Source organism: Mytilus californianus, unplaced genomic scaffold (genome assembly GCF_021869535.1).
Source record: "Mytilus californianus isolate M0D057914Y unplaced genomic scaffold, xbMytCali1.0.p SCAF_1, whole genome shotgun sequence".
In the NCBI taxonomy this organism is placed as follows: domain Eukaryota; kingdom Metazoa; phylum Mollusca; class Bivalvia; order Mytilida; family Mytilidae; genus Mytilus; species Mytilus californianus.
In genome coordinates, this window is record NW_026262581.1 from 59,146,793 (window position 1) to 59,166,092 (window position 19,300).

The following is a 19,300-nucleotide window of genomic DNA, read 5'->3' on the forward strand; positions in this document are numbered from 1 at the left end:
TATTTTAACTTTAAAATTTAAAACTTTAAAAAGTATACTTTGACATAATTATGAAGTAAAAGAATTTAACAATTTAATAATTGGATTTTTCCAAAGATTAAGATACAATTATTATATTTATTATTCTAGGACTGACAGATATATCACAGGCACTTGTCTCAGATTTTTTCCCCTATATACCTTAATTGAAGTATATAGATTTTTTTTCTGAGACAAGTGCCTGTGAGATATATACATGCATTATATATTAGTGTGCTAACTGTGCTGGGTGAGATATATACAGACATATATACTTGTAAATCAAAATGATTTACATAATTACTGGGAAATAATATAATGTTTCAGTTTTGTTGATGTCACAAATACACATGAATTATTTGATGATGCATGCTGGAATTTCTTATCTAAATGCATGACTGTGACTACAGACATATATCCATTTACAGATTCTATAATTTCTTGAGAAAAAAAATCAGGAGGGAAGTCAGAGGGAAGTGAAACAAACATTTTAAGCTTTTATTAAACATTGTTGGGAAAACAATAAAATACGACACTGAGTTTTGAAAAAAAAGTTTATGATTGGTCTTGATTTTTTTTAACAAAGATAGAAACAATTTTTTGTCCCAAGAAAAAAAACCAATGCCCCCTTTTTTAGCCACACCGACACACGCCGATGAATGGAGAATTTCAAGTAGGGTCACAAGGTCACATTTTAAAACTTTTTCAGTCGCCCAGTCTCAAAAAGCAATTTTGACTGGCTTTGTTTTTAGTCGAATTATATTTTTGCAGGTCAGGTTGCAAAGTGGCAGGTCGGATTTGACCATGTTGACAACGGTCCTAAAAATATCCGAAAAAACGTTGAATCAAACGATATGAACCTACACAGTTTTAATTATAAGACTGACACACACACCATGCAGTGTGCTAACTGTGCTGGGTAAGGTGCTGTAACTTGATATACATGTATCATTAAGTTACAGTACTGTTAGGATTTGCCTGTCTTTTTACAGGGACTTTCTATACTATAACTGTTAGTATAGACTGACCCTGGCTTGAAAGTATGGTTCTCTGCTCAGCAACGGTCGCGTGATTGTAGCAGTAAAATACATCGGAGGGTGGGGACGGGGAGGGGCACTTCAATACTTAATTGATAGGGGTTTCGCTTGGGTTCTATTACCCCACCCTTTTCATATAATTTAGATCTTAAAAATGTATACCTTTTCATATATTGCGTCGGTAAAATTGTAACCTTTTCCCATATTGGTTGGGTTTCGTGGGGTGTGTTGGAAAAGTGGAATATTTAAGGCTAAGATTCTGTGTGTAATGTTTACTTACGGCGAGACTTTCGGCTGTGAAAAAATGACAGGGCTTTGCATATACAAGTACATATACAAGTAATTGGAACTTTATCGACCTTATCATATATTTCTGACAGTTTTCCCTACCTATTCCCATATTTTCAAGCTAGAAAAAGTGACCTATTCCAGCGGCACGTCCTATCACCTTGTATATAGGAAGTGCCCCCCCCCCCCCCCCCCCGAGTAATATACGCAAATGTATAAGTTAATACATTAATTCAGGAGCACAGTCTGTCTTTAACGTAAATAACTTCGAGATAAATATGTAAGTTTACTTTGCTTATCGATGTTCCTGAAATTCAGATTTATATTTATTTGTGAGACCCCCGTCACTATTTATATTCACTCAAGAGTCACTCAAAGAAAGGGGTTCTCCGTTACTGGGAAAATCTTATCTGATTTAGGATCAATTTATTGGTTACACTCCCCTATCACCAGTGATTCTTTGTCGTAAGCTGACATTTTGAAAAAGGTATATCGACGATACTGTTGACTATCAATTTGCATGATTAGTTACAGATGTCGACTCGGACTACTGCAAAAGACAATAATTCAGTTCACTGATTTAGATTGTATAGTGGTTCGGTTAATTCTCCTTTTCCCCAAACAAGTAAGAATAAGGTTACATCTTTAGGTAGTCAAAATGATTATGACGTCTTGCAAGACTATTTTAATTTTTTTCTATCCATCTATCTTCATATTTCCGCACTCAGTCACAACTTTGACTATTATGTGGCCAGAAAAAAGTTAAAATAGCCTTGCAAGACGTCATAAATTTTTGGACTAATCTTTTGGCAAATATGGTCGTACAACAGGGGTTTAATTGTTACAATTTGCCGGATTTTCTATCCTTACGAACCCTGAAAAAATAACCAGGCCAGGTGATGAAAAATCTGTGTCCACTTTTTATCCCACCAGAACATCAAAAGGTTGTCTCCTTATGGAGTTTCCATTTGATTTTTATGGGGGGGGGGGGGGAAGCTAGGATGAAATTTGTAAAAAAAAGCAGGACAGGAGTTTTGAGTAAAAAAAAAAGGCAGGATGAGCAACATGGCAAAAAAAAAAAAAAGGCAGGATGACAATTTATGTAAAAAAAAGTCAGGATAAACTAATAAAAAAAAAAGGCAGGATCGAATAGAGTGAAAAATAGAAAGGCAGGACAGAGATTACAACTTAAAAAAAATGCAGGACAACATTTTTCATCCTACCCCCCCCCCCCCCCCCCCATAAAAATCAAATGGTAACTCCCTTACACCTACATGACAAAAACATATACAAATATGGTATCATTGGACATTGCCAATGTGACGGCTCTTCAACAGAAACTAAAGACGTAGAAGTTAACAACTATATAGGTCACCGTAGGCTCTTCAACAGAAACTAAAGACAGAAGTTAACAACTATATAGGTCACCGTACAGATTTCAACAATGGGCTAAAAAGCCAAACTGCGTAATAAGCTACAAAAGGCCAAAATAGATAGACGATATCTGACAAGGGTAGAAATGATCAGAATGTTGAAAAATAAAATCTACTGTCCATTTTAAATGGCATCAAAACTGGCAGCTGACTCATAGGAGTTGTTGCCTTAAATACAGATTTTTACCTTTTTTTTTTCTTCATATTTCTTGAATTTGCCTTTTTATCTCTAAAACTGTAATATTTAAAGAGAAACTTACATTTGTAAATCTTATTAAAAAGTTATTGCTTTTCAATGATGATTTTGATCCAGTTTTTGCAAAAACTTGGAAACTTTAAATCTTGGGTAAACTCCTTATATTATACTGCCTGGTCTCGTGGTAGCGTGTTAACCTCAAGTGCAGAAGGTTGTTTATTTTGAACCCAACAGGGTAAAACCAAAGACTTTAAAGTTGGTATTTGCTGCTTCTCCCCTAAGCACGCAGTATTATTAAGGAGTAAGAGCAAATACTGGTTTGTTCAGAGTCAGAATTATGTGTCAAGGTAAGGTGACATGTCTCTCTGAGAACTAGTGTAAGAGATAAATTAGTCCTTGTAAAAATTGTCTGGTCAGACAAATATAACTAGTATAAAAAGTCCATGGATACAGAATTTACTAGTATATTTAGTCTGATGTCAGTAATTTATGTCCCCAGACTAATTTTCCTAGTCCAAGACATCACTATTCCTAGGTAAAAATGTCCAGTTTTTATACGGCCGCAAAAAATTTTTGCGGTCGTATATTGGTATGACATTGGCGTCTTCGTCCGAAGACACATTGGTTTTCGCACAAGAACTTTAGTTAAAGTGAATGGATCTATATGAAATTTTACCATAAGGTTCAATACCACAAAAAGAAGGTTCGGAATGATTTTTGGGGTTATGGTACCAACAGTTAAGGAATTAGGGGCCAAAAAGGGGCCAAAAATAAGCATTTTTGTAACTTCCAGACAATAACTTGTGTGTTAGTGTATGGATCTCTCTGACATTGTACCACAAGGTTCCATATCACAAAGAGAATGCTGGGATTGATTTTGGGGGTAATTGCCTCAAAATTTTAGGAATTAGGGGCCAAAAAAGGGGCAAAAAACAAGCATTTTTCTAGTTTCATGACAATTACTTGTGTGTAAGTGTATGGATCTTTCTGAAATTGTACTACAAGGTTCCATATCACAAAGGGAAAGCTGGAATTGAGTTTGGGGGTAATTTCCCAAAACGTTTAGGAATAAGGGGCCAAAAAGGGGCTAAAAATAAGCATTTTTCTAGTTTCCAGACAATAACTTGTGTTCAAGTATATGGATCTCTCTGAAATTGTACTGCAAGGTACCATACCACAAAGGGAAGGCTGGGATTGATTTTGGGGGTAATTGCCTTAAAATATTAGGAATTAGGGGCCAAAAAGGGGCAAAAAACAAGCCTTTTCTAGTTTCAGGACAATAACTTGTGTGTAAGTGTATGAATCTTTATGAAATTGTACTACAAGGTTCCATATCTCAAAGGGAAAGCTGGGTTTGAGTTTGGGGGTAATTGCCCTAAACGTTTAGGAATTTGGGGCCAAAAAGGGGCAAAAAAACAAGCATTTTTCTAGTTTCCAGACAATAACTTGTGTTCAAGTGTATGGATCTTTCTGAAATTGTACTGCAAGGTAACATACTACAAAGGGAAGGCTGGGATTGAGTTTGGGGGTGATGAATCATAAGGGGATTAAAAAAATGGGGGGGGATTTTTTTTTCCTATTTTTTTTCTTTAAAATTTTCCATTTTAAGTTGGTTATTTTTTATTTATGTATAAAAGCAAATAATAATGATATGATTGATTTCATCAAAAATTGAAATATTGGGCTTCTTTGATATGCTGAATTTAACCGTGTATTTAGATTCTTAATTTTTGGTCCCCTTTTCAAAGTGGTCTACATTAAGGTCCAAAGGGTTCAAAATTAAACTTAGTTTGATTTTAACAAAAATTGAATTCTTGGGGTTCTTTGATATGCTGAATCTAACCGTGTATGTATTTAGATTTTGCATATTGGACCATAATAGGTAAATTAAAAAATTTTAAGTTCTTAGACCACATTCATTCTGTGTCAGAAACCTATGCTGTGTCAAATATTTAATCGCAATCCAAATTCAGAGCTGTATCAAACTTGAATGTTGTGTCCATACTTGCCCCAACTGTTCAGGGTTCTAACTCTGCGGTCGTATCAAGCTGCACCTAGCGGAGCATTTTATTCTAATACTGTATGCAACATGTCAAGTATATTTGGTGTATGAAAATTTTTAAGGATGTACATGTTAGTCTGGCATGTTTTATTCGACCTTGACCTCATTTTTATGGTTCATTGCTCAATGTTATTTTTTTGTTTTTTGGTCAGTTTTTCTATTTTCTTATTTTCAAATTAGCAATAGGTCAACTATATTTGGTGTATGGAATGATAGTAAGGTGCATATCATGATATGTTTGACTCAGAAGTTTCGTCTTACCTTGACTTTATTTTCATAGTACATTGGACAATGTTTAGTTTTTGTGGTTTGGTCTATTTTTCGGATACTGTAAGCAATAAGGCCCCTATATTTGGTGAATGGAATGATTGTAAGATGCACATGTCTGTCTGGCATGTTTTATATGACCTTGACCTCATTTTCATGGTTCATTGGTCAATGAAAAGTTTGCATTGTTTTGTCAGTTTATCATATGCTTTAAGCAACAGGTAAATTATATTTGGCGGATGTAACGATTGTAAGGTGTGCATGTCTGTCTGGCAGATTTATATAACCATGACCGTATTTTATGGTTCTTTGGTCAATGCTAAGTTTTCTTGGTTTTTTCTTTTTATCAGATATTATAAGCATATGTCTACTTGTAAGTGTATGGAATGACTGCAAGGTGTCATATAAAAATAAGAAGTCTGTCTGCCAAGGTTAATATTACTGTGACCTCATTTTCATAGAATATTGACAATATTAAACAAAAAAAATGATGAGCATGACAAGATATACAAATGATCCAAAATTGTCAGTTGCCTACTAATTATGTAATAGTAGTTATTGTCATTAAATGATAATGTTTACCCTTTTATGTGTAGGGCAAGAACATTAAAGATAAAGGGAAACTATAAACAAAAGAGATTATCAACAAAAATAGATTTCAGACGTCAACAAAGCCTAAATGGTAAGTCCACTTCTATAAAAGTTATTGCCCTTGAATAATGATTATTATGAAAATAAGATGTGGTATGGTAAATGAGAAAACTATCCACCAGAGTTCAATTAAGTGGATGAAAGCAATGCAATTACTTATTAGAGGCCAATGATGACCTGTAAATAATGAGAAAACCCATAACCTATACATGATATAGTCATCTATAAAAGACACCACAAACAAAATTTGGAACAAAACATCAATTCAAACTTCAAATATACCAGACTAATTCATAAAAATGAACAAGTTATGAAAAAACAAATATGACGGACGTGAACCAACATCAACCACTGAACTATGTACAGGCTCCTGATTTCGGACAGGCAAAATATGGCAGGGTTGATATGAAAATAAGAAGCGGTATGATTGCCATTGAGACTTTTCTCCAATAAGGATAAAATGACATGAAATTTAACAAAATTAGTTCGCTGTACAGCCTTCGACAATGAGCAAACCCTATACTGCATAGTAATCTATAAAAGGCCATGAAATTCAAAAAAACAAATGTAAAACAATTCAAAAAGGGCATGGCGTCATTTAAAAAGGGCATAATGTCTATCCATACTAAACATGCTTGGGGGATACACCACAAAGGCGAAAGCTAAGTGCCTGAGTTTTGCACAAAACAATAAACAAAAAACAAATATGATATATAGCAACAATTGACAACCACTGAATAATAGACCCCTGACTTGGGACAGACACTTACAAAATGTGGCATGGTTTAACATGTTTGCTGGCACCAAATCCCCCTCTAATTAAGGACAGTGGTGTAAGTGTCAGTTCAATATAAAAACTATAAAATCAGTTGAAAAGGGTTTTTTTCTGCTCTTGGGTCAGGTTATTTTTATACATTCCCGTTTTCATTCTCAATTTTATTAACTCATTAGAATGCAACAAAGCAGAAAAACAGCTATCAAAAACACAGACCGGATGTGGCTGGACATTTATTCTTTCCCTGTAACAAAAAAGACTCAACATACAGATCTATTAGTACTCACAGTTACTGACAGCTAATTCATAGCAAATATCAACTAATAAAATAAACATTTTGTGAGCACCCATCCCACCCCTAACCTAGGACAGTGGTTTTAATAACAGCACAAGCTTTGAACAAACTGTAAACATTTGTTGCAATTGGCTTAACTCAAAAGACTGCAACAAGGCACAAAAACAACTAATATGAAAACCATAGACACAAAGCACTGAAATAAGAGTACTTACAATTTTAAATATTCAAATGAAAGTTTTATCAAAATGTACATAAACATGATAAAGTAGCCATTTTATTGCTGTATTTCTCTTCATTTATAATTTTTGAGTTTTGTGTATTTGTAGGTCAGACATCTTGGTTTTCATGATCATCATTCAACAGGTCAATACTGAACAGAAAACTTAAAGTTGATATTTTTCTATATAGTGTGACTTTTTTATTAATTTGAAATGGAATGTGTTTTTTTCCTACATAAGAAAGAGGAAATTTCAACATAATGACTATAAACAAAAAGGAGTCATATTATCATGATCATAGATGCACAAGAACTAAATCATGTAAATGCAACAACGTAATTATCAATTGAAAGAAGGGAGGAATGAAAAAATATATTAGTAATTTGTTGTCCAAATGAACTTGCTTTGTCCACTCATTTAAATCGCTCCATCCAATAAAGATGTACGGAGGAGGATTATTGAAGAACAGATTGCAAAAATGTTTTGTCTAAGAATTGTAGGAATATTCTAGTGGATGAAATAATTTATTTACTTGACTCTTATGTAGTGGACTGAATAATTGTACATAGCAAGCTGAAACAAGAAAACTAAAACTTAACAGGAAAAGTGTTTATTTTATAAATTTGCAAATATAAACGTAATATTATGAACACCACAAAGGTATAAGATTCAAATTGTTTGCATATTCATGTATTGCAATGGAACTATAACAAAGAAAACTTTACCTCATTAAAAGAGTAAACTATTAACTGTGCTTTGTCAATTTATTCAGTCAGTTTTTCAGTTCTATTTTTCATAATAAAACAAACAAGACAAAGATTTCAAATCAATATTTTTTTCTTTTATTAAGACATGTCATCATTTTATTTCAGTTAAAGGATTTTATTTTTTAACTTTAAATATTATTATACTTTCCAAAATAATAATAATCTTTATTGTCATATAAACAAATTAAAAACATGTTTGTGACAAAATGAAAAAACCCAAAATACACTAATATTTATATTATAAACTTTTTACTACCAAACAGAATTCATTGTAACATACACATTACTGTATATTAATAATTTGAATTCCATAGGATTTTATTTTGTCCCATGGGATATTAAAAATCCCATGGGATAATTACAGTCCCATGGGATTTTTTTGGTCCCATGGGACAACAAATATCCCATGGGACTACAATTATCCCATGGGACCCAAAAAAATCCTATGGGATTTAACCAAAATCCCATGGGATAATGGTCAATCCCATGGGAATTGCCGTATCCCATGGGATATTGAAAATCCCATGTTTTTCTAAATCAAATTACAAAATATATATAATAATAACAGCAGAAAAGCAATGAAATTATTGAATCCCATGTAATTCTGCACATTTTGGTTATATACACGACACTGTAGGTGTAAGGAGAGGCGGCGGCGGATTTGCAAATGAGTGTTTTGCAAATTAAAAGTGTCCAGTGTTCTGTATTTACCTCCATGGTTAACTGTTGTGTTTTCATGTGATGATTCTTTATCAACGGGACTAATATCATTTGCTGTGGTAGCCTTTGTTAGCACTAGAAAAAAACCTTGAAGACTACTTGAAATGTTTATGGTGATACACAGCTTGGGTTCGTGTTTCTCAAACTGTTTTTATGCACTGATGCATTATGTTGATAGTTTTTATTAGTTTGTCAGTTCTTCTTCCATAGGAGTTTGAATGTCCAATTAGTAGCTTCTGTATCGGTGTTACACAGGTGCCCCTAGAACGGAGGAAATAACTCAGAGAAGAAGAAGACAACCTAGAGCACTGATGATTAAAACATTTCTCAGTGGTGCTAGTTTGTAGTATTTTTTTAATAATTAGTGAGAGTGTTTTAGTAGTGCTAATTGGCCGTGGGCCGAGTTGTCGGGCAGTACGTCGACTAAGCATGCACAAAAGCGTATAAGACACGGATCAATAACGGTCTCCGAATTTGGATATTTTCTCAAAAATTGGCGTTTTCTGTGGAAAAAAGATTGTTTCAAAGACAAATTTAGGAAGTACAAAACACCACATTAAACGTCATATCACAAATATTTCCGACTTTGTATGAGTTGCGGCTCAATGAAATCGGTCTCTTCCTTTAGTAGTATAGATTTTATCTGTTGAAGATGATTGTGTTGGAACATTATTTGATTGACTCGTTGTATCAGCTATTAAATTATGACTTTTGTTTATGTTTGAAGGCTTTGCAGTGGTAATTTCTGTTTTATAAACGGTAGCTTCCTCTTTATTGAAAGCGTTTGGAATGGTAACGAGTGAATCTGCAGCCATTGCACTTGTAGAAGCTTGCAAATTATCAACTTTTGAAGTCGGTTCAACCTCCAAACTTTTGTGTTTTTCCGTCACCGTTTCATTAGAACTTGGTGTTGTTATGTATAACTTATCTCCAGTTATACTTCTGGATGTGGTTGAAAACAAATTCTCCTAACCCTGTGTATTAGATCTCGGGGTAGTTAACATTGCATTACATATATTTGATTTTGTAGTTTTATCGGACATCGCCGTAAATTTGTCTAGTACTAGTATATCATTCACTTAAATGGTAGTTTCGTCCATAACACTTGGTAAGGTGGTTGTATCCAAAACTGATTTTGTGTCTGGGAAATCGGTTTTGCTACTGTTTGGTTTTAGCATTATCTGTCGTCTTCCTGTACGAATCTTTCAGCTGTCATCCCTTCTGAGGTTGATTTTTCCGTCGCTGTTTTGATATAATTCAGTTTTAATTCTTCAGTGATTTCATCAGGTTCCGAATTACTTTGAAGATAGTTTTCTGATTTTCTTGTTGCAGTTGGCACAGTTGTAAAGATATCTTTGGTATAATAATTTGTTTTGCTATCTTCTAATGTGAAGATATTTGCTATTGTTGTTTTCTCTGGTAAGATTTTTGATTTTCTTAATTCGCTAGTGATGTCCTCTGGTAGGGATGTTGTGTTAGCAAGAATTCCATGTTTAAATGTTTTGTATGGTGTATTAGCTGGTGTTGCTCCAAATGTTAATACAAAAGTATCCTGTGTTTTTTTTAAACTGTGATCGATCACTTTAAATCATTATGTTTTGAACTTGTGGCTGATTCCGTCTTGCTTTCCGATGCTTATACCTTAAAACATGGAAAATTAATTAAGAAATAGAAAATAAAATAGTATTATGTACACTAAAACAATTATAAAAGTATACAAGTAAATAATTATTGAAACCGATACCGCAGGTGCGTAAACACACGCCAAAGCTGCAAAATCATATGATTAGATCAAAACGTTTATATTACAAATTGCGATTACAAAATGACCAAATGACACCGAAATTAACAATTATAGGTCACCGTACGGCCTTCAACAATGAGTAAAACCCATACCGCATAGTCAGTTATAAAAGCCCCGAAATGACAAATGTAAAACAATTCAATCGAATTAGTACTGATGATTTGCAAGCGTAACATTTTATACGTATTTTTTATACAACTAGAAACTAAATATTGTAATGTGTTACCAATTAGGTGATTCAAAACTATTTGAAAAAAAAAATAGAAGTTCTACTTACAACTACAACAACATTAGAAGCAGGATATTATAACACCTCCGGGGGACCTGAGATCAGCCTTGGTTTAAGTGGGACTCATGTTGCTTAAGATTAAGTTTTCATGTAGTGTTTTGTAAAAGGGTGTTTGTCCTTTGCTGTTTATTTTGTTTTGTTTGCCATGATTTTGTCAGTCTCCCTTCGACTGATGCGTTTTTGATTCTCCTTTTGGCATCTTCCACATTTTTTATGATGTAGGCTCATCGTATTTACACATTTGATTGCATTATGATACAAAACAAAATGTATTCTTTTTGTTCAACCTTTAAGTTGTTGAATTTCACCGCGCATTAATTGTGATAGTAAAACGTAATCAATTTTATCGGCTGTAAAAACAAATCACACTAGAAGATATTCGGAGCTTTTTATAACCCTACAAAGAAAATGAGTATACTTTTCAGCGATTTCTCTGAATTTATCATATCTCTGATAGTCAATGCAGTCTCCTTGAGGGTATGTATCGCCCAACTGAAGAATATTATAGATATTCTTTAATTGATTCAAGTACAAACAATAAGCTCCAAAGAGCCTGTTCCGTTTCCCTGGCAATTTTGCATCAAATTGATACCGGGCAATATAGATTATTTAAAAAAAAATAGTAAAAAATCGTTTTTTAGATGAAGTGACTCCTATTCAGAATCGACTGACGATTTTGGTCATGTTGGATATTTGAAGACCTTGAATTATATATCAGGTTCTGCTGTTAACAGTGCCTTTCTGTCTGAGGAAGCTTAACAAAACACAAAAAAAAGATAAAATCTTAACCAAAGTGCAAAATTAGGATTAGGAGTCGACTGACTATTTCTATCACTTGACTTATTCGTAAATCTTGTCCTGCTGATCATATTTATCATTTACAGTTTCTATAATATCTATCACAGTTATGAAGGCAGGTGTTCCGTAAGGGTAAAGAATTACTGCTCAGAATCAACCACCGTGTTCATCCGTGGATTAGAAAAGATATTGTTAAGATAACATAAACGGTACCATTTTAGCTGTATTATGACAATAATTGTCTCTTCAGTGATGCTCGAGGCCAAAATATCTTAAAATCCAAAATAAAATACAAAGGTTGAAGAGCCGATCAAATCAAAGAGGACCTAAATAAGAACGAAATCAGGACTAGGAATCAGATCTTTGCATGAGGAAGATATATTCCTTAATTAAAAGTAATTTCTAAAATTTATAGCAGAAAATATCAATCAAACAATATCCGTATAATGTTTAGTCTCGGTATTATCTAATATCCAATACGGTGACGGAAAACTACAAACAGAGAAAAGGTAAGATTTCTTTTTTTAGATTTGTTATTTGTATGAAATTGATGGATAATTATTTTCGATTGTGAGATGTAATATTTTCTACAACCGTTCTAGACTAATGGAGAAATATGTAAAATTGCACGTCAAAATGATGATTAGAGTGGACCTTACATCGAAATTGTTTAATTTCTCATTACATTAATTTTGTACATTGTACGGGAAGAAACGTACAGAAAGAAAGATCTATTCAAGGAGACTGCAGAATTAGACACTTTGAGTACCTCAATAGTTGTATGTGTATGCATGGAACGAAAGAAATGGGTCAGGTCAAAAATGAAGGACCCCGTTGTATCAATGTAGTTTACAAAATGAGGTCCGGGTTTTGTATTTATAAAGGATCCGGTTATGGATCACAAATTTATGAAAAGCAGCACAGATCTGAACAGTTTCCGTCGAAAGAAATTTAATATACTAGTATATGAAAGTGTGTAAAAGATATAAAAAGTAAAATAACAAAAATATCGAACTCCAAAGAAAATCAAAACGGAAAGTCCCTTATCAAATGGCAAAATCAAAAGCCTAAACACACCAAAACGAATAGGAAAACAACTGTCATATTCCTGACTTGGTACAGGCATTTCCTTGTGTATAATTTTCTGGGAACTTTTCGAAACAAGGAGTATAACACATCTTGCGTTATCAAAACGTTATAAGCATACCTTATTATACTTATCTACGAACTAAGTTGTAGTGGAATACAAAAACATCATAGCATTTATAATTAATTCTGTTATAATGAAAATGTGTATGTATATCTGCATTTTGTACTAGTATGTAATGGCGACTGCATCGAACCTGTACAGGAAATGTACCATTGGTGCTCAAAGTTGTATCTTTTCTATGATAACCTCTTAACTTTGTTATAAAATTACGATTCCCTAAGAATGTATTTACCATATTGTTAGATATAACTCCTCCAAAAAATTTCAGATGACAAGGGACGTGACAATTGAGGAAGCAGATAAATCATTTCATGAGCTCATTAATGAAAACTCATGTGCTGCTATAGCTTTAAACGATACCAACATCATAATGACAAAAAAAACATGAAAATGAGGTAAAGGTCGAATGAACCCTGCCAGAAAGACATGTGCACCATACACCAAGTATAGTTGAACTTTTACTTCTGTGTCAGGGATACAGACTTGACCACGAAAAGTTCATTTTGATCACTGACCCTTAAAATTAGGTCAAGGTGAGGTGAACCTGTCTGACGGACAAGTATAACTTGGAAGGACCCCATATATCAAATATATTTACCCTATCAATCATAATTATCATAAAGTTATCCTACTAAGGGAGCTACCATTTGATCTTTATGGGGGAGGGGGGGGGGGGGGGGGGGGGGGCTAGGATGAAATTTGAAAAAATAGGCAGGACAGGAGTTTTGATAAAAAAAAAAAGGCAGGATGAGACACTTGCAAAAAAAAAAGTCAGGATGACAATTTAGGTAAAAAAAAGTCAGGGTAAACTTTAAAAAAAGTTATTTGTCTGTTTGTCTTTTTATTTTTGGCCATGGCGTTGTCAGTTTGTTTTCGATCTATGAGTTTGACTGTCCCTCTGGTATCTTTCGTCCCTCTTTTTTGCCACAAAGTTCACATTTTTTATTAAATGCAATGAAACAATAAATATTATTTCTATGAATGACGTTTGTCATAGTATTACACTTATATATTATCCAGAAAACAATACATTTCTAAAATATTTTTCAACAAAGCAAAATATTTTATAGTAATTCTTTTGATAGGATTTATAGTAACGGGGTAAATTTTTTTGGATATGTAGTATTATAATAGTTAAAGGAAATGCACAAAAATTGAATTAATCCTTATTTGTGAAGGGAGAATTCATTAAAAATTGTATTTAATGCAAAGGGAGATAACTGCAACGTGTTACTCTTAAACGGAACCGTATTTACTCTTTATCTAGAAAATACAAACAAGATTTTACTATGGAATGCACAGCCTTTAATGAGTTTAGTTATTATAGAATACAACTGCATATTTCAACACAAAAATTCAAGCCAAGATTGAATCAATTATATCATGTATATGATAAATATTTAAAGATAAATGAAACCCAAATGAAATCGTATTTCCTTCAACAAGTCGTCAACTTCGTACACTTTTTCTAAGACCATAAAGGACAAGTCGAAACCAGCAATGCCAGATATATTTTTGAAAGGTGAGCTATTCAGGCTCTTAAGAGCCACTTGTTCATTTTAGGTAGCTTGCATATTTAGTTTGATGAAAATACATGACTTACTAGATAGCTGCTTCTGAATATAGTCCAATATTCTACTATATGTCAATACTCTTATCCCGGAAATAAGAGTGAGAACTCATTTGACGGAATTTCGAACAACAGCTGCTTTTGCAAAACTACCCAAAAAATATGCAATTCCTCCGCCCCCGTCAACTTTCCGCCCTGAAGAGACGGATCACTATATAGAGAAAAACTAAAACTTATTAACTCTTAACAGATATACTGTTAAGACTGTTAAGACTATGCTATACTTATTAAGATCATACCTTCATCTTAATTGGTCTGGTTTAAGACTTCAATGTCAATAATCTTTTCCCGGCAATATTTTATAAAAGAAAAGTATGTTGCAGTAAAAGGGGATAGTATATGCGATGCTCTCGATTGTGCCTCCCTTCTTTTCAAAAAGAAACATTGTTTCTTGTAATCTGGGGATAATGCTGCAATCACATATTTACACCTATACCATTAAATAATGACACTTTGAACTGAATGTTGAATGTTAGAAAGTACCTAATAGCCACGTCCGCCTATTTTGGCGTTTTTTTGCCTATTATCTTAAAACTACAATAAATTAAAAGAAACTTTAAAACAGAAATATGATCAGCAGGATAAGATCTATAAATACGTCAACATGACTGAAATTGTCAGTTAACTCTCAATACTTTTATTCCCCTTTAATGAAGATTTTTACCAAAAAAGTGGTAATTGTTGAAGATTCAGTTGAGCGTCACAGGTTCATTAGAGCCTCTATTTAAATCCTTTGACAATTCATGTACTAGAATATATCTCTAAGTTGGATGTTTGTCTCTTTCTTATGTATGCTTTAGATTAAAATATATCCCCGTACATAATCAATTTATTTTCTGTGCTTTTCAGGATCAAAAAACTATTCCTGACATTTGCATAGAAAAAAATAAAGAATCCTATCACTCTGACATAAGATGGAAATCACATTCTTTGTCCAAAAAAAATTGTCTTATCTATGCAAAGAAACCTCTGATTTTAACACTATTTCAAGTTACATTAAGATTATAAAGTTCTACTTTCTAGGTACATTTTGACATTATAACCCACAGATAAGGCAAAATTGTGCAATTTTATAAAAGTTTTATTCTAGTTGCCCTTAATCAAAATTTTATTAATAAATTTACAAATTGAATTGGGAAAAAGCTATCTTAATTTATTTAGTGTACATCATATATATACAAGTTAAGGTGGCACGGTAGTATTTCCTGGCCCATAGGGATAGTGTTAGCCTTTTTAGAATTTTCACCACTTTCTAACACTGACCCAGAACCTACATACACAGTTAACTGAAGTACTTTCAATAATATATTCAGAAATAAATTTGAATATGTTTACTTTTACTGCAATCTTTATAAAACTAAAACCACTAGTGCTTTTAGGTACTTTATCATGCAATGAATACAATTTTTTTTTTTTAATTCTCAAAATTTCATTTTCACCTCAGTCCTGTATGTAAAAGGGGCCGTAGTGGTAATCCGACGGTTCAATAGTCCGACGGTCTAACGGTCCGACGGTTCGATGGTTCGACGGTTCAATGGTCCGACGGTTCGATAGTCCGACGGTTCAGTGGTATTATAGTGATTCATAACCGCTAGATCGAATTTTTTGACAAAATGGCATATTAATTTACACCTGTCCGTTCGTCCATCCAGTCGTCCGTCCGGATATAGATACATGGTTTGTCCGGTAATCTCCTCCTACAGCTTTAATATTTTGTAAGATGTTTTTCAACATAATAGATTTGTGCATGTCCACAGGATTTAGATTTTTTTCAAATATTCTCAAAATGCCAGGTATAAAAAGTCAGAAAGCGGTATGTTAGATATTCACAAAAACCGGTAGTTGGACTTCATTTCCTTCTCACTTGCTATATAATTGAAAACATGTTTTGTACTACTACAGTTTAATGTCCTTATTGCAATAAATAAGACATTTTAGTAGTATCTAGTTGAACTTGATGACCACTGGAAATAGAAAGTTGAACTTGGTGACTACTAAAACTGGAAAGTTGAAGCCTTTTCAGTCACGCAAGTGTAGGCATTCAGAATAAAAATAAAAGATAGATCATCATACATAGTGTTAAATTTATAATTTATTGTGGTCAAGCGGGGGCATCGTTTGTGTCTTACAGACATCGCAACACTTTCAAGTTGTACTTCAACACCACTGTTTGTCAAATCTGAAGTATGTGGAACTATACTCATGCATATGGCAGAGCAGAGGGGGTATCGTGCATATCTAGTTTATTTTTTTTATTTATTTTTTTTTTTTTTTTTCGATACATAAAAAAATCCAGAGAAAAGCAATAATAATGTAACGAAAATGAAGATCAGAAAATATATGCTAAATAAGAAACAAAAGAATTCGATCTACATTGCCGCCACCACCAATATGTTGATCGGTATGGAATGCATATACAGTAGAACCTGTCTAATGCGACACCTGAGTATTCCAGAATCCTTTAAACTAGTCATCTAACACTTCTTGTCTGTCCTAAAGATTGTTTTTAACCTGTGTATTTCATCAACCTCTCTTGTCCTGCATATCTTTTTTTTTGTATTTTGGGTTGTAAGGCCGGTATGTTTAATTGTATTTGTTTCCAAGTAGTAACCGATCTCTTTATATAACTTAGTTTAATAATCATGATAATCGTCCCCAATCGGATTTGACACTTTCACAAGAGATTTTAACCATAACAAGCGCATCTGATCTCTCTGTAGATTTTAAGGTATATAAGTTAGGTTATTTGTATTACTAATATTGTCGGGTTTTGAATTCTTTGATTTTGTCTCTGGGTGTTTCTTGTTCGTTCTTACTTACGCTGGCGTTTGTTTGTTGATTATCTAGTTTAACGTTTGATATAAAAATAAGAAGATGTGGTATGATTGCCAATAAGACAACTAGCCATCCAAGACAAACAACAAAGGTATCGATGCCATCAACTTGGGCAATATCCTTCATCATAAATCGGTTCACCCAAAAATACCTCCATATTTTAAAGATCAGTCTGTACCTATCATTTCTTATACCTATACCAAACCAATTGCAACCAAAATGTTCAATTACAAACACATTTTGCAGGATATCAATATTTCTGACTTGAAGTCTATACCTCCTGACTGCACCTGTGCTGGTTCCCCATTCATTTATAATCCGACTGGCCATGTTACTACTGGTGACCTAAACATTGTCTTTAACACTTCTCTGAGAAAAGTGTTATCCGAAAGCTCGAAATATCACGAACCTAAATTCATCAGTTGGAACACAACTTCAAAATACTGATGGATTCAGTCGAAGACTATGCCAGGTAATCGGTTAAACGCGAGAAAGAAGACGTATCTATACTCTTTCCGAATGGATTAAGGCTGCGAGGTCGTTGGTACAAATCAGAATTAAAAAAAACTGAACGGGACTATAAATACCCGTGCTATATCAATCTTTAAAAACCCAAATGTTGCAAAACACCTGTCCAACCTCCATGACAAATATGTTATTGTCCCCGCAGATAAACCCCAAACAGCATCGTTTTTGTGTGTAAATCACATCACGTAAACTGCTTGATAAATGAATTAGGTATTGACAATTCACTTGGAAACTCAACATATACCCCCACGACACTTTCCAAGTTGAAAATCCTGGATAATCATAGGTCTGTTCTATTTTTCTTTTGAATTTCAAACAAAGATGAAGAACTGGATCTTTCTTCACTGTTTTGGATACCTAAATTACATAAGTGTCTTTACAAACAACGTTATATTGCTTTGTCTTCCAAGTGCTCTACGTAACCTCTTTCTAAATTATTAACATTAATTTTATCAGCAATCAAAGCCGGGTTTCAAAGTTATTGTGAAACTACCTATTCTAGAGGTGGCGTGAATCAGATGTGGATGCTAAAAGATGCTTGATTTCTTGATTGACAACATATTTGTTATGTTTGGAGGACGTGTTTTTCAACGAACAATCGGCATTTCCAGGGGAACCAACTCCTCTTCTTGCCGACTTGTTTCTTTATTCATATGAGGCAGGTTTTATACAGGAGCTTCTTAGGAAGAAAGAAAAGAAGTTAGCATTATCCTTTAACTTCACTTTCTGCTATATAGATGATGTTCTCTCACTGAAAATTTCAATTAAAAGTTTGGTGACTATGTTGAACGCATCTATCCAATCGAATTTGAGATAAAGGATCCAACAGATACAGTTAAGTCTGCCTCAAATCTCGACTGACATCTAGAAATTGACAATAAGGCTAGGGTCGGTTGAAACAAAACTTTACGAGAATAAAGATGATTTCACCTTCGTGAACTTTCTATTTCTATGTAGCAAAATTTTAGCAGCGCATGCATATGGAGTATATATCTCCCAGTTTATACAATTTTTAGGGGCTTGCATTTCCTATCATGATTTCCTTGACAGAGGGTTGCTGCTCACAAGGAAGCTATTGCAACAAGAGTTCTAAGTGGTAAAGTTAAAATCTACCCTTCGTGAATTTTACGGACGCCATCACGAGTTAGTAGAGTTAGTAGAGCGTTATTGAATATCTGTTTCACAGATGACGACGGAAATGCTCCATTTGTCGTAACCTCACTTCCGTTCTCTTTTCCCCCAATGTGACCTACCAAATTAGACTTATCAACAAGTTTGTACTTGCATGAGCAACACGACGGGTGCCACATGTGGAGCAGGATCTGTTTATCCCTCCGGAGCACCTGAGGTCACCCCCAGTGTTTTGTTGGGGTTCGTGTTGCTCAGGGTGGTTTGTGTTTTGTGTATTGTCGTTTGTCTTTTGGTCTTTTTCTTTTTTTGCAATGGCGTTGTCAGTTTATTTTCGACTTATGAGTT

At 33.8% G+C, this 19,300-nt stretch overlaps 1 long non-coding RNA gene across 2 annotated transcripts; it reads left to right on the forward strand.

The window, feature by feature from the left end:
- The first annotated feature begins 1,525 nt into the window (after positions 1 to 1,525).
- LOC127705317 (uncharacterized) lies at positions 1,526 to 7,992 on the forward strand. 2 transcript variants are annotated; one of them, XR_007983830.1, is made up of 3 exons: positions 1,526 to 1,830; positions 5,898 to 5,983; positions 7,352 to 7,992. It is a non-coding gene; the product is annotated as an uncharacterized LOC127705317 (long non-coding RNA). The 2 variants fall into 2 exon arrangements; XR_007983826.1 differs by lacking the exon at positions 1,526 to 1,830 and having other exon boundaries at positions 2,330 to 5,983.
- The last annotated feature ends 11,308 nt before the right edge of the window (positions 7,993 to 19,300 follow it).